The sequence below is a fragment of the Pezoporus occidentalis genome, unplaced genomic scaffold (assembly GCF_034315485.1).
Source record: "Pezoporus occidentalis ecotype Australia unplaced genomic scaffold, CSIRO_AGI_Poc_V1 ctg41, whole genome shotgun sequence".
Lineage (NCBI taxonomy): Eukaryota > Metazoa > Chordata > Aves > Psittaciformes > Psittacidae > Pezoporus > Pezoporus occidentalis.
Genome location: NW_026915736.1, coordinates 1,368,571 through 1,381,962, shown reverse-complemented (window position 1 = coordinate 1,381,962; position 13,392 = coordinate 1,368,571). Strand labels below are relative to the sequence as shown.

Below are 13,392 nucleotides of genomic sequence, written 5' to 3'. Positions count from 1 at the left end.
GGAGAAAACCAATCAAAACCACCAGAAGAAACGGTAAACAGCACAAACTACTCTTTCCTCAGTTCTCCTCACACTGAAGTCTTTTTTCTTTGCTCATGAATTCCCAATTCCCTTTTTGGCCCTGTCAGCAGCCTCTTATCCCAACACAAGCCCCTGAGACAGCTCTAAAAGCACCAAGATTGCTTGCACTGTTACTAAACAGCAGCAGAGAATTAAACTAAGCACCAGTCACAGTTTGGAAACCAATATGAGCAGTTTAAGTAGACAACTCTACTGCTTTCACACCTATCCCATTACTGAGGGTATCTCCTTTCAAGCAGCGAGATATAACCTCCTATCTCAAAAAGAAGCAGCACACCCTGGAGGGCAAAGGAAGAAGTAACTGAATCCTTTCTCAGCCAAGCAGCCATCCCAGTAGACAGAGGAGGAATTACAGAGTAATGTATAGTCAAACTCTTGCATTACTGCTAAAATCGTATCAAGATTGGGAATCAGACAAAAAGAGGGAGGGGAAACTCTTTACTATTCTTGTGATTCCTACAAGTAGAAAATCACAAATGAACTCACCTCCTGCCACAAAACTACTCAAGAGAATGACCTTCTCAGTAATCAAACTGTATTTCCAGCCTCCATGGTTGCAAGCTGAGCCTAGAAATATTAACAGGCTGCAAGTCATTCCTTGCATGAGTCTGGAAAAATGACTCAGATCTGCAAACTGTCCTGTTAATCTCAAAGCAGAGCAGCACTGAGTCGAAGCCCATGTGGTGGAAACTCTGCCCTTTCTCCACATACAGCATAAACATGAATTTTTTGCTAATGAATTTCATGACTTGGTTGCAGTTGGGAACAACATTATTTCCCTCACTCTATAATGGTTCCCACTTGCAAACTCATCCCTCAGGGGGTGACTAACCCGCAAGACAGTGCAATAAGCAGTAAAATGTAAGGAACAAAGAGAACACGGGTTTTATCTGCCTGACAGAAGAGAAAAATATGGTCTGGTGCACAATCAGAGCCACTGAAGAAGTAGGAGGGTGGGGGGAGGTTCAGCAAAGGTGGATCCAAGCTACAATCTCTGACACAGAACACCCAAAACACTATTAAAAAAAAAAAATCTGTGCAGAAGAAATTACTTGAAGAGCATGACAAAAATCACTGGCCAAGAACTACAACAGCTGAAAACATACAGGATTGAAAATCATTTTACATATGGATTGTTCAAAACTTATTTCCACTACTCTAATGGGAAGGTTGCTTGAAGATTACATTGCTTTAAAGAAGAAGGAAAAAAAGAAAACTGATTAGCCTTACTTTAGCCTTACTTATTACAGTTAATTTGTGAGTAGCTCATACCTACATGCTCATGTCTACCTTGGAAATAGAAAATAAGCCTCAGTTCTTGATAAATTAACATGACTGGTTTTATGTGCATGCATGGTTACCAATATTCCTTGGCTCCAAACAGTTTTGGATCATGGTTGAAAAGAGAAATTAAATAAAGAAGCAAATCTGCTTTGGCCTAATGGCTTATTTTCCATAAGAAATTCGATATAAACAGTTACTGGGTTTTCTCAATTTACTTTTTATAGTCAAAATGTTATTGCTGGCCAACATAACAACAGTATTCAGAATTTACTGTGTTTTATAAATCTTGCAATGACTTTCCTGTTATTGCCCATTTTCATCTCTCTTCCAGTTCATTTCAAACTAGTGAAAAAGGTCCATATATGTTAAAGAGAAACATTTCCCAATAGAAAGTAACTAGCTATTGACTATCTTTCATAGTCTTAGTGTGCCAGAAATATCCATATTTAAGTAACAGATCCTTACTTTATTACTTAAAGAGCCTAAAACATCAGTGCCACAGTGCAAATACATACACTAAAGCATATGTTAAAATACCATTAATATACAAAAGTAAGTATTTAGAATTAGTACTTAGAATTAGAACAAGAGGTAATGGGTATATCTTAAACGGGAGATTCAGGTTAGATATAAGGAAGAAGTTCTTTACTGTGAGGCTGGTGAGACACTGGAACAGGCTGCTCAAGGAAACTGTGAATCATAGAATCATAGAATTGTTAGGGTTGGAAAGGACCTTAAGATCATCTAGTTCCAACCACCCTGCCGTGGGCAGGGACACCTTACACTAAATCATACCACCCAAGGCCTCGTCCAACCTGGTCTTGAACACTGCCAGGGATGGAGCATTCACAACCTCCCTGGGCAACCTATTCCAGTGCCTCACCACCCTAACAGGAAAGAATTTCCTCTTTATATCCAACCTAAACTTCCCCTGTTTAAGTTTTAATCCGTTACCCCTTGTCCCTGGCAGTGATCAAGGCCAGGTTGGACAAAGCCCTTGGGCAACACTGTCTAAGGTGAGGCATCCGTGCCTGTGGCAGGGGGATTGGAACTAGATGATCTTAAGGTTCTTTCCAACCCTAACTATTCTATGATTCTATGAATCCTGGAAAAGTGGGTGAAGAGTCAGTCTTTCTCCCCTACTATCCAAAATTTGCTTAAAATAACACAAAGACCTGGGACAGGTAGTTTTCTAATTCTCTTGGTAGGTAAGATGTCATACACTATGTTACCAAAAGGCAGGCAGATAGAGAACCAGTCAAATGACATCCAGTAGCATTAATCTCCCCTGTTTGGACATGTGGAACAGCTGCCCTTCCTGCTTTCATTTGTACTTTGTACATGCACTTGTAACATTTAAGGAATTGACATAGGTCATTTTGTCACTCTGAAAGTAAGTTTAGGTTAGATATTTTGAGGAGAATTTGTAAAGCCCAATAAAAGATATAGTGGTTATTCCAATAAATAATCTAGCATGCTATTTCATGCATGCCAATAATGTCATTTGTATTGAAGGAACTCCAAGTACGTCTATCATTAATAGATTGTGCAATTGCAGCAGCCAAAGATGTCGAAATCGACATTCTACAGCAGTGGCAGTAATTTCAGAGCCATGTGCCAAAATATGATTAATAACAGTTCACTGGGTAATTTGATAGTAACACAGGAAAATAGCTTGTCACAGAAAAACCTTATGATCCATTACGAATGCCTTCAAGCCCCCCATAAGCATAACCTTCTAGTAGTATGAATACCACAGTGCTTATATATGCAGGTTAACTGCCAAGATACAGGTTACACACATATATATATCTCAGACAAAAGATCAAAACTATTAATAAGGGAGCATAAGGAAAACTGCATAAATTCTTCCCTAAGGAAAGCTCATCTAAGATTATGCACATCTAAAGGAAACACAAATTGCTGCACATTCAGACAGGCAGCAGAGCTTCATTCCTACCCTACCACATTTTAAAGGGGGACAAAAAGAAGTGAAGAGTGACAGCAGGTGATTCTATACACTAAGACATACTGGCCAGATTTACAGAAATCATCTGCAATCCCTTCACCTACGAATCGAGTCAAACACATTATTCTGCTAGGATTGCACCAGTTTTGACTGATCAGATACTGCTGCTGTCTGCAGCTGCCTTCACCAGCAAACTGGATGGCACTTAGTGGAGGTTCATAGAATTCTGTCTAAGTGATGCCTGACAGAAGTCAGCTTGCCACAAAAGTTCTGATGCAATCGCAAACCCACAACTGGCTTTTATACAACAGGACAGAAGCCAGTATCTTACTATGAAGTAAGAAAACACCCATAAAGCTCTAAGGACTTAATAAATAAACACATTCTGTAATCCTGTTTTAGTTTTACATTATTTCCACTATGACAAAGTTCCAAAAGACATCCTTGGCAATTTAATTGGCAATTTAATTCCTCCACAATAGTCAATAAATTGTCCCAAATATTTCTGATTTTATCCAGATAAATTAATTACACCCCAAGTCTTAGAAGATGACTGCATACAAATATCTATCACTCTACTTTCCAATAAAGGATTAATAGTGAATTCAAACTACCTCGTAAATGCTTCCTAACCAGAGAGTAAACCAGCATTGATTACGTCTGTCCTGAGTAATCTACAGAAGACGACACTCTGAAAGCTGGATGTACTGCCCAGTCTTCAGGTTTAAAACTATCAGCATCTTGCCTCAGACTTCAGTAAGGATATGATCCTGGCAATCTTACAGCAGTAATTTACAGAGGTATCAAGACCTCTTCACATACAATCTACTACTAATACGATTCTGAATGGGAAAGTGGTTTTAGTGAATCTTCAAACTAATCTAAGCTACAGAGACATACCCCAGCATTTCTGTAGTACTTCAGATAATCAAGATATAAAAAAAGAAGTTGACTTTAAATTTCAAAGCAATAAATAAAGTTTTATTAATCATTTAGAGTACCTAAAGTGCTATGAGTACTAAAAGCACTGTAATTTAGAATAGTAAAAGTACTATAAGCAAAACTCTACCTGGACATATAGTAATACTGGAACAAAACAACAAAAGGCTTTAGCTTGGTAACAGAGTGTCAACTAGAATACAGCCTATTCCAGACAAATACACCAAAACACTTAGGAACATTGTTCTCTAAAGAGCCAGCTATACTCTTAAATGCAAAATAAATGAAAAAAATAATCTATAAAGAACATAAAATGATTCTTGTTGTATTCATAATAATATATAGCTTTATTAATATACTTTCAAAATGGCTAAATTCATCAGTGAACTATATGAAGTGCTATTCAGCTCATTTCAGGATTCAGCTAAATGTTTCACTGATTCCAAAAACAGTGATTCAGTAAGCCCTACAAATCAGAATTCATTCTTATTGTGATGGTACTAATATAGTTTGTAGCTATTCAGTATATGCATTTAAAATCCCAGCAAAGTCCTGCAGTGAGATATGTAAGAATTTTTCAAAGCCATCTGAAATTAAAGCCATGAACAGAATTATATTTCTGCATCATTTATTAAAAGAAATTAGGTACTTACCCAATGTCTTAAGATTCAAACTGATGAGAAATTTTAAATTAAACCACTTTTAAATTAAAGTCAAGAGTTTTTCAGAATGATGCATTACACATGACATTTTTTTGCTTAAGCAGTTATATTAAAAAGTGAATATTGAGAGGTTTCATGTAAATTTCTAAAAGTTGCTTAATTAACAGACCAAGTATTTTCCATAAAACCATCAAAATGGAATACAAAAGCAGCTAATAAAAGACCAAAAAGCCTAATAAAATACTTTTTTTTACCCATGACTGCTATAGACCCTAAGACAGTCAGTAGACAAAAAATTAACACTGTATCATAGATTGTGTTAATAATTCACCTATCTGTAAATAAGAAGTCAGACGTACTCAGGGTTAGGTGAGGTCAGCCACGTTTCTCTAGTAAAATATTAATTACTGCTAAAGTATATTATTTTCAAACAAGGACCCATTCCCTAATCAACAGTAAACCATTTTGATAACTTATGAAGTCACACTAATGAATATTTTTCTGACATTGCTTTTGTTTCTGAAGGCTTTATATAGCCCTAAGCTTACAGTTCTTAACATTATTTCACTTTCCAGTATTAAATATATTCTATGTAATAATGCTTCAGACATGCAATGCACACAAAACATCTTAAAGAATTATCGATAATTATTGTTCAAGTAACTTCATGCTTTACTGCAAAGAAAAGCAGATAAAACCCCCAAACATAAAACGAAGCTTCACTGTATGTCCTTTCCCCATTTATGTGAATATTCCATGCAGCAGAGGATAGAAAAACAGAAATGTTGCGAAACCGCAGATATAACCAAGTGGCTGTTTCTCAATACCTGATGAATTTCAAAAAATTAAATGGTATCAGTGTTGTTCATCATTTGGTTAAGAATGACATCATCCTAACAGGAGACACACACTGCGAAGAGAAACACAAATGTCTTCAGTTTAAGTTTTTGCTTTTCCTTTTAAGTCATCGGAAGTATATTTGCCATTTCTAGCCCTTGACTCTATTTCCTGGTTTGGTCAGCAGCTGGAAGGATGTTAATCCAAGGGTACAAGAAAGGAAGTGGTAAAATAATATACACCCATCCCTGGTCTCTGCATGCTCACAGAGAGAATGGATTTTGAATCCACTGCAGACAACTGGATGTGGCATGTAAAAGAAAAGAAATGCCTTTTCTTTTTAATTTTTTTTTTTAAAAAAGAGGATACGAAAACTAATGAGCAGAATAGACAAATCTGTTCCTTCAGCAGCTTCCTCCTCTATACTTCTCTTCCCATCAATGCTCCCAAAATACACAGGCTTCCAATTAGCCTGTGGTTACTGTCTACTCACATCTTAATTCTTGTCATGAGTGGCACAACCAACGTTTCTGTTCTTTAGGTCCAGCTGGGCACACTCAGAGCCACCAAATCTAAGAAGGGCCTCAGAAATGCTGATGAAACCCATGTCAACATAAATGCTGCAACATGGAGTTCAGAAAGTAACAGATGTTCCCATACAAACACACACATGAAAGGAAATGGCAAGCACTTCAGGAGAGTGCTGTTATGACAGTGAAGCCAGGAATAGAGGAAAGAGGACACAGTGGTTTTACTAAAGAGTTTGGTTTTCAGAAAATAAGGAAGTTGGTTTTGTTTTTCAATTCAATGTTCTTGGTATCCCAAATATTAACATCCTTTTCCACACCACAAGGGCTCAAAGGACTAAAAAGTCTTCCTCTATGTCTTCTCCTCAATCCACGGTGTTAATTCTGTTTTTGACTCTAGCAACACAAGATCCCCCACTATCACTTATTTCGCTTATTAAAAATTGTGAAACATCACACCCAATGACAAGACCTGCTGCTACTGCTGCAAGAAGTAGTGAAGTGCTACAAGAAATTACCAGAAGTCAAGGGAATATTATTTCATGGGCACCAGTTCTTGTCGTAGACCAAGGAGAAGCTAAAATACCACAACACAATCATGACATGACAAAAATGCTCTGTGGAGTCACTCCACCAAAAAGGAGACCTAAGAAGCAACAGCTGCCTTGTTTATATGCCAGTAACAAAAAGTCTGGTGGAGCCATAGTATACACTTTCTTGATACCACCAAAAATCTTTCTTCAGATTCTCAGTACTTTGCAAAATGCAGAACTCCCTAACCTAGCAAAATAGCATTTGGCCCTGCCTGCATCATCTTGACTTCATCCAGACATTTATTTCACCTGAAGCTCCTATGTCTCAGCTGTAGAACAGACTCTATTCACACAAAGATGTGTATTTAAACAGTAATGTTTGAACTACTGGAATACTTTTTCAGAAAAGGTGCTTCACATTTTGGGGGTTCTCCATGCTGCTACAAGTTCAAGGTGGACACTGAGACTTCATGGCACATCATACGATTCATGATGAAACCCAGAAGAAGCTGCTGGAATTCTGGGAAAGGAGAACAAGAAACTGATAAAAATCTAATTATGCCTTCCATAACTCATTCAAGTGAGCACGAAGAAAGCAGTACTTCAGTATCGCACAGCTGACAAGTCATTAATGCACAGAAGCAGCAGTGGAGATTTTAACAGTGGGTGGCTTTCAAAATTAGCTGCCAAGTAGATTTGACAGGCGTAAAGCCCAGCTGCTCCACCCCACCACAAGAAGAGTACCAAGCAGCTGCTTCTGGATAGACGCTTTCTGGCACAGCTTTCCTCATTCTGGACTGCTACCATTCAGATGGAGGACAAGTACCATGCTGACATCCTTCCCTCACTGCACAGATTCTCAAGAGGTATAGGTCAAGAGATTTCGGGGGGTTTAGTATTCTTAATAGAGAAGAATGTATTACATATAATGTATATCTTATATATTATATAAAATATACTGTACAAAATAAATATGTATTGTGTGTATATGTCTATATACACCCCCCCCTTATAAATACATACCCCCCCCAAAGAATGTAGAGATAAGTAATAATTTACATAAACAGCAACAAATAGACTGCAAGTAACCAGACTGATGGAGATACACAACAGACACTGCAGGCACTCAGTCATTCTTCCCTTCTGGAAGCTGAATTTCCAAATTACTGTGCTGAAATAACCAACTACATCCACATGCCTATATTCTGCTGACACTGCATCTCCAAAGTTCAGGTTATCCTTCTAGTTTACTGAAGAAGTTCAGATGTTTTAAAGAGCTACAAAGCAATTTTTCATCAGCCCCAATGGAAAATTTATTCTCTGAATGCTTTGTGTGTGTGTGCGCGCAATATCAAAGACTTGGGACTTCCGAGACAATTCCAGAGTATCCAGCATAGCTCTTTGCTTTAACACCTAACGAAAGCATGGAGTAGGCCAATGCTGAAGCTGGGACTGTGAATGCAGTTTAGATACACCTACATTACCTTCAGTCTGGCTGACTAGGGTATCAACAGGAGTATAACAGTACACTGAACCAATACAGGTTTAAGTACCAGTTATAAAATCAGTATGCAAGCAGTTACCCTCCACAGAGCTCCCTGCAACTGTGGCTGCTCTTCAAGTGCCTAGCATGAATATGGAACTTCCAGAAGCTTTAAATCTATCTTTTACAGAAACACATAGAAATTATTATCAGCACTTTGCTGCTATCAGTCTTCTGCACAAGGTGCAAGTGACAGAGGCACACTCAATTGGACATACTTGCTGTAGCCAACAGACGCTAAACAATATCTTGTTTGCATAACCCTTGGAGGACAAGGAGAAATGCTTTACCAGCAGAAAAAAACCCTTAAGTACAGAGACCTCCAGGATACCATGGCACAATAAAGCAGCCTTCTCTAGAGGAGCCGCCAAAATAGCAACTCCCAAACCTGTATGATCAAAATGACTTGTGCTTACTGTTACTTCAAGTCTAGAAAATACTCCGTTTTGTCTGGAATACCAGCACTCCTGTAAATGAATTTGACATTAAAAACCATTTTTAGCATAGCACTTAACTACAAAAAATATTTTATGTGTTTTTTTATATGGAAGCATGCGTTTACAAAACTAACAAAAAGTGTCTCCATCCCTTTGAGGTGCAAGTTTAATAAGAAGAAAGTGAAAAACAAAAATTAAGTACAAACTTGCCATTAGACAACACCCTGAGACAAAAAACTTTGGAACAAACAATGCAGTAGTGTAATGTGCACAGAAAGTACCAAGGCCACATACAAGTCAGCACTGCAGTGAGGCTTTCCACTTCGTCACTCGTTTCCAGAGTGGGAAGCCACAGGACAACACCCAGATTTCACAATGGAGCATCTGGGGAGGCAGATTCCAGTTAATTGCTCCTCATTTGGGACATGTCCTGGGAAGGTAATGGCTTCTGCTTAGAAGGCTGTGTGGAGAGCAGTGGCTCCCAGTAAGCAGTAGTTTAAAAAAGCAAGTGCCAAAGTACACAAGCAGGACATGGTTGAGACGTTTATGTTCTGTGGGAATATTACAGTAACATACTCTCCAGCGAAGTTATCTTTGAACCACCTCCAAGCGCTGTTTCTGCATGTTACTGTCTTTCACAATGCAGCAAAAAATCAGGTCATTTATGCTCTGCTGAGTCAGTTATTTAAATTTTCTCTTCCAAAGCTCTAAAAGTGTCTTAAATCTCTTCCAAGAAGCTGATAGTTTCCAAGCATTTTCTCCTGCTGTATGGATCTCATCTTTATACCATATTAGCATGGTATACATGCACTAGAATTCCAATGCAGGGAATGGAGAAGCTAAGGAAAAAAAAAAAATCGACTATTAGTTTTTGATTGTTTTCCCTGGAAGCTACAGCACTGCCTCCCCTCAAATTCGAAATATCCTCAAAGTTTTTACTTATTTTTAGGACTTGGGAGACTGAGTCTTCTCTCTGCATTGCTTTCCATACACACAGTAATCCTTTGTGAACTTACTTCTTTTACTGCTGGAGTATTTTGAGTGTCTGCTGGGAATTTAATCACAGTATCTGGCAGTATATACCTCTGTTTTCTATTGTGCAGAGAGAAGCGATCAGGCTTCAGTGAAGTAACTGCACACTCAGGGAAAACATTAGCAGTATCTACAAAAACACCTGACTTTGAAGGAGATTAATCTGACCCATGGGACAAACATACGAAAGAGAAACTTACTCAGAATAACTAAAATTAGACATCAAGACAAGGAACCCAGGACAAAAACAAATCCTTTATAACAGTGAAAGAGTCATGATATTAACAGGAATGAAAAAGGGACCTGTTCTACTTTCCATCATCATGCCAAAAATAAAGAACTTGATTTGTCTCAAGAATCTCTGGAAACCCTATAGAAGCTTGTTATTCAGTCTGTACACTTTCTTCTTTAACTGTGACACAAATGCCAATTAACTGGCACTTTAGAAGTATTTGCTTTATAATCCAACACAATCAAGCCAGCTGAACCAGAATCCAGTCAAGCAAAACGATTCTGCAATTGACAGCTGGGACAGAGGGGCAGGGAGGGAGGGGGGAAGAGGCTACATAAGATCAGAGGACAAGTCTATCCTTTAAGTGTCCATGAACACTTCCACCTCCAAATACCCAAACAAGCTGTCAGTACATGAACATATGGCCTCATTCACACCTAACCGGAACAAACGCACCCACTACCACACAGAACAAACCTCATCTCATTTTTCTGCAAGACCTCCTCATTAGCATGATGGTCAGACTGAAGGCCCCCAGTCCCACAGGTGCCACTGGCACTGTCCACCATAAATCAGCTCCAGATTCTCAGTGCAAAAGAGTTAGCCATTGCCAACAAATACCCACTCTTTGTCCCTGGTTTTGTTATAAGCCTGGCTAAAGCTCTATATTGTTGCAGAGCCCTGGACAGATCCCAGGAGAAATCATTCTCAAGCCACTGGTTCAGCAATGACTCCACTTGTTCCGAGACGCAGACAGGCACTTTTTTACTGAGAGGAGAAGATGGAGTAGCTCCTTCAACAACCCAACGTTAGGAGACAAGCATATTCAGGATCTCCTCATGAAATGTACTTTAGTTTTTATACATACACTCTTCAGAAATCCACAGTTGCAGGAGAACCAGCTCTTGCTGCATGACAGCACCAAAACTGGAAATGATACAGTAATCACAGAACTTTGTATTAGAAGAGACATTAGGGAAAATCTGTTTGCTAGCTTTGTAGTACTCACCATTGTCAAGCCAAGTACAGTCTCCATATTCAAACCAACAGAATTAGTATAGATTCTTCTGATTTATTATATATGAATGCATACTGAATTCACAAGCAGCACTGTTATATAGGTATAACAAAACAAACCATTCCCAGTAGAACACAGGAAACCCCTGACCCCTGCATGTAAACTTCCAAGGCACTCAACTCTGCCCTGCCAGCTAAATGGACCATTCCCCAAGTCCTGGCTTTCATCATATTAGACCAAGGCAAACTGTTTCCTCCTTTAACATCTACCCTGCATAACACTGTCAGTTTCTTCCAAAAGGAAAAGGCCACAATAAGGTAATACTTTTCCTTCCCCTCTTCTATAATATTCCTTTCTTGTTGCAAGTGCAGAAGTTTCTCATGCACATTCCCATTCAATGCATTCGCTTTTCCTTATCGTCAATCCCAATCCTTTTCTTCCCAGTCTCTTATATTCTCATAGGTTCTTTTCCTGAAAGTACAAAATTGTCATAATTTATCCATCTTAAGCACTTTTAATCTCAATTGCATTTTCAGTTACCCTTCTTGCCTTATTTTCGTTCCGAGATGATGGAACATGCCCCTTAAATACCTCTCTTAAATGTCTGCTTTTCATTTCTATCTGTAGACCTTCAATGATAAATTTTAATTTCAGCACATTACTGAAGTTTTCAAAATCACCCTCCTCAAACAAAATTATTAGGAAAATGCACTCATTCCACACCTTCCCATGTCTTAAACACAGATGAGACTGTTAAAAAAGTGGACTGCTATGTTTCTACCATGCTGCCCTCACCTATTTAGTCTACCACCTTAGATTTTCTTCCACATTATTCTATTATTCTCTAAATTTGTCTCTAGCAGCTTCTGTCCTTAGTCCTCTCTTTTTCTCCCTCTACACTTTACTTCTAGGTACTTTTATATGCAACTAGAGAGTAATTAAATTCAAACTGACAGCTCACAGAAGCATTCTATTCTGTCCATGTTACAACCTTGCCGCAGTCTGTCACGCTGCCCACACACTTATTTTTATCTCCTTGGCTGCTGAGGGGATACCATTATACTCCTAAGACTTCAGACTGAATTGTATCTATCACAGGCATGATTTTATAACATCCTAGTACCTACACTATTTCTACATAAAGGAGATTTACTCCCCCTAAAATATCCCCACCCCATCATCTCAATTACTTTGGAGTTGTTTCCTGAGGAGTTAACAAATCAATTCTGCCTCATTTTTGAGGTGCTGGTAATTCTCCTATGCATTCACTTCGAGCCATTCACTCTCCTCTTTTTGTATCTTTTTGACACACCCTGTGTTTACCAAACTAAGGTGGCACCTTCAATTTCAACACCTTATCTAGGCTACTTTTCTTAATCCCTTAACATGGAAAGATACTACTCACTTTCACTACCTGCACTTTTTAAGTTTTAAAAATACATACTTTTTTTTCCTATGCCTACCCCTTTTGGCCAATAAGTTTTCTTCCACACTGTCATCTGTAAATCATCTCCATTACGCCACAAGCATTGTTTACTGAACACTCTCTTCCCTAACATTTAGGCTACATTTATGCTGGCACCACTTATCTCCACTGCCATTTCTTTATGCTTCTAGTCTTCTCTTCTATGCTCACAAATATCCCACAGGAAAGGTGATTTCCAAATATCCCAGTCAGGTGGGCAGTCAAGAAGTCATCTCACAAGAAGTATTTGATTACAGCATGACAAGGTAAGGCAGTACACTGCCTCTCTCTTTCACAGACTTGCACACTGGCCCAGAACAAGTAGCTAGACAACTTCATCAGAGTGACTCATACGATGAAGCATGTTGCTGCCAACAGGACTCCAGGCTCATTTACAACTTTTCACCTTTGGCATGCATGAGGCAAGAATACTAAAAGAACTACTAAAAGGCAAGAACTACTAAAAGAAAATCTCATCATGACAGAAACTGGATTCAGGAGATAATATATCCCTGCTCTGTTACCAAGTTTCTAAACAAGGAGAACGAGTTGGTACTTCTGTTTTCTTCATCCTCTCAGCACCTGACGTAAGAGCTTAAAAACTTAAAGCACAGCTACACAAGGTCGATGGACCCTGTGCTTTCAGTAACAGCCATACTTAGGTATTTTAAAACAGCAAACATCTGTGACCAACTTGCATTCTATTTCATTTATAAAGTGGAGATTACACTGTATCGCACAACTGAGTAATAAAAGACATCATTAATTGTGAAGTACGCGGATACTAAACTGATGTCTCCCCATAGAAAACCCCACAGGAAATAACAAGCCTT

General features: G+C 38.5%; 1 protein-coding gene across 3 annotated transcripts in view; it reads right to left on the bottom strand.

The window, feature by feature from the left end:
* Positions 1 to 13,392, bottom strand: part of JMJD1C (jumonji domain containing 1C) — a 164,430-nt gene that overhangs the window by 93,323 nt on the left and 57,715 nt on the right. For 2 of the 3 annotated variants that reach the window (XM_062633978.1, XM_062633980.1), the window contains exon 1: positions 4,927 to 5,191. The exons of the other annotated variant lie outside the window; for it this stretch is intronic. The gene's annotated coding sequence lies outside the window, so the exon portion shown is untranslated. Of the gene's footprint in view, positions 1 to 4,926; positions 5,192 to 13,392 lie in introns of those variants that run through there. 3 annotated transcript variants of the gene reach the window in all.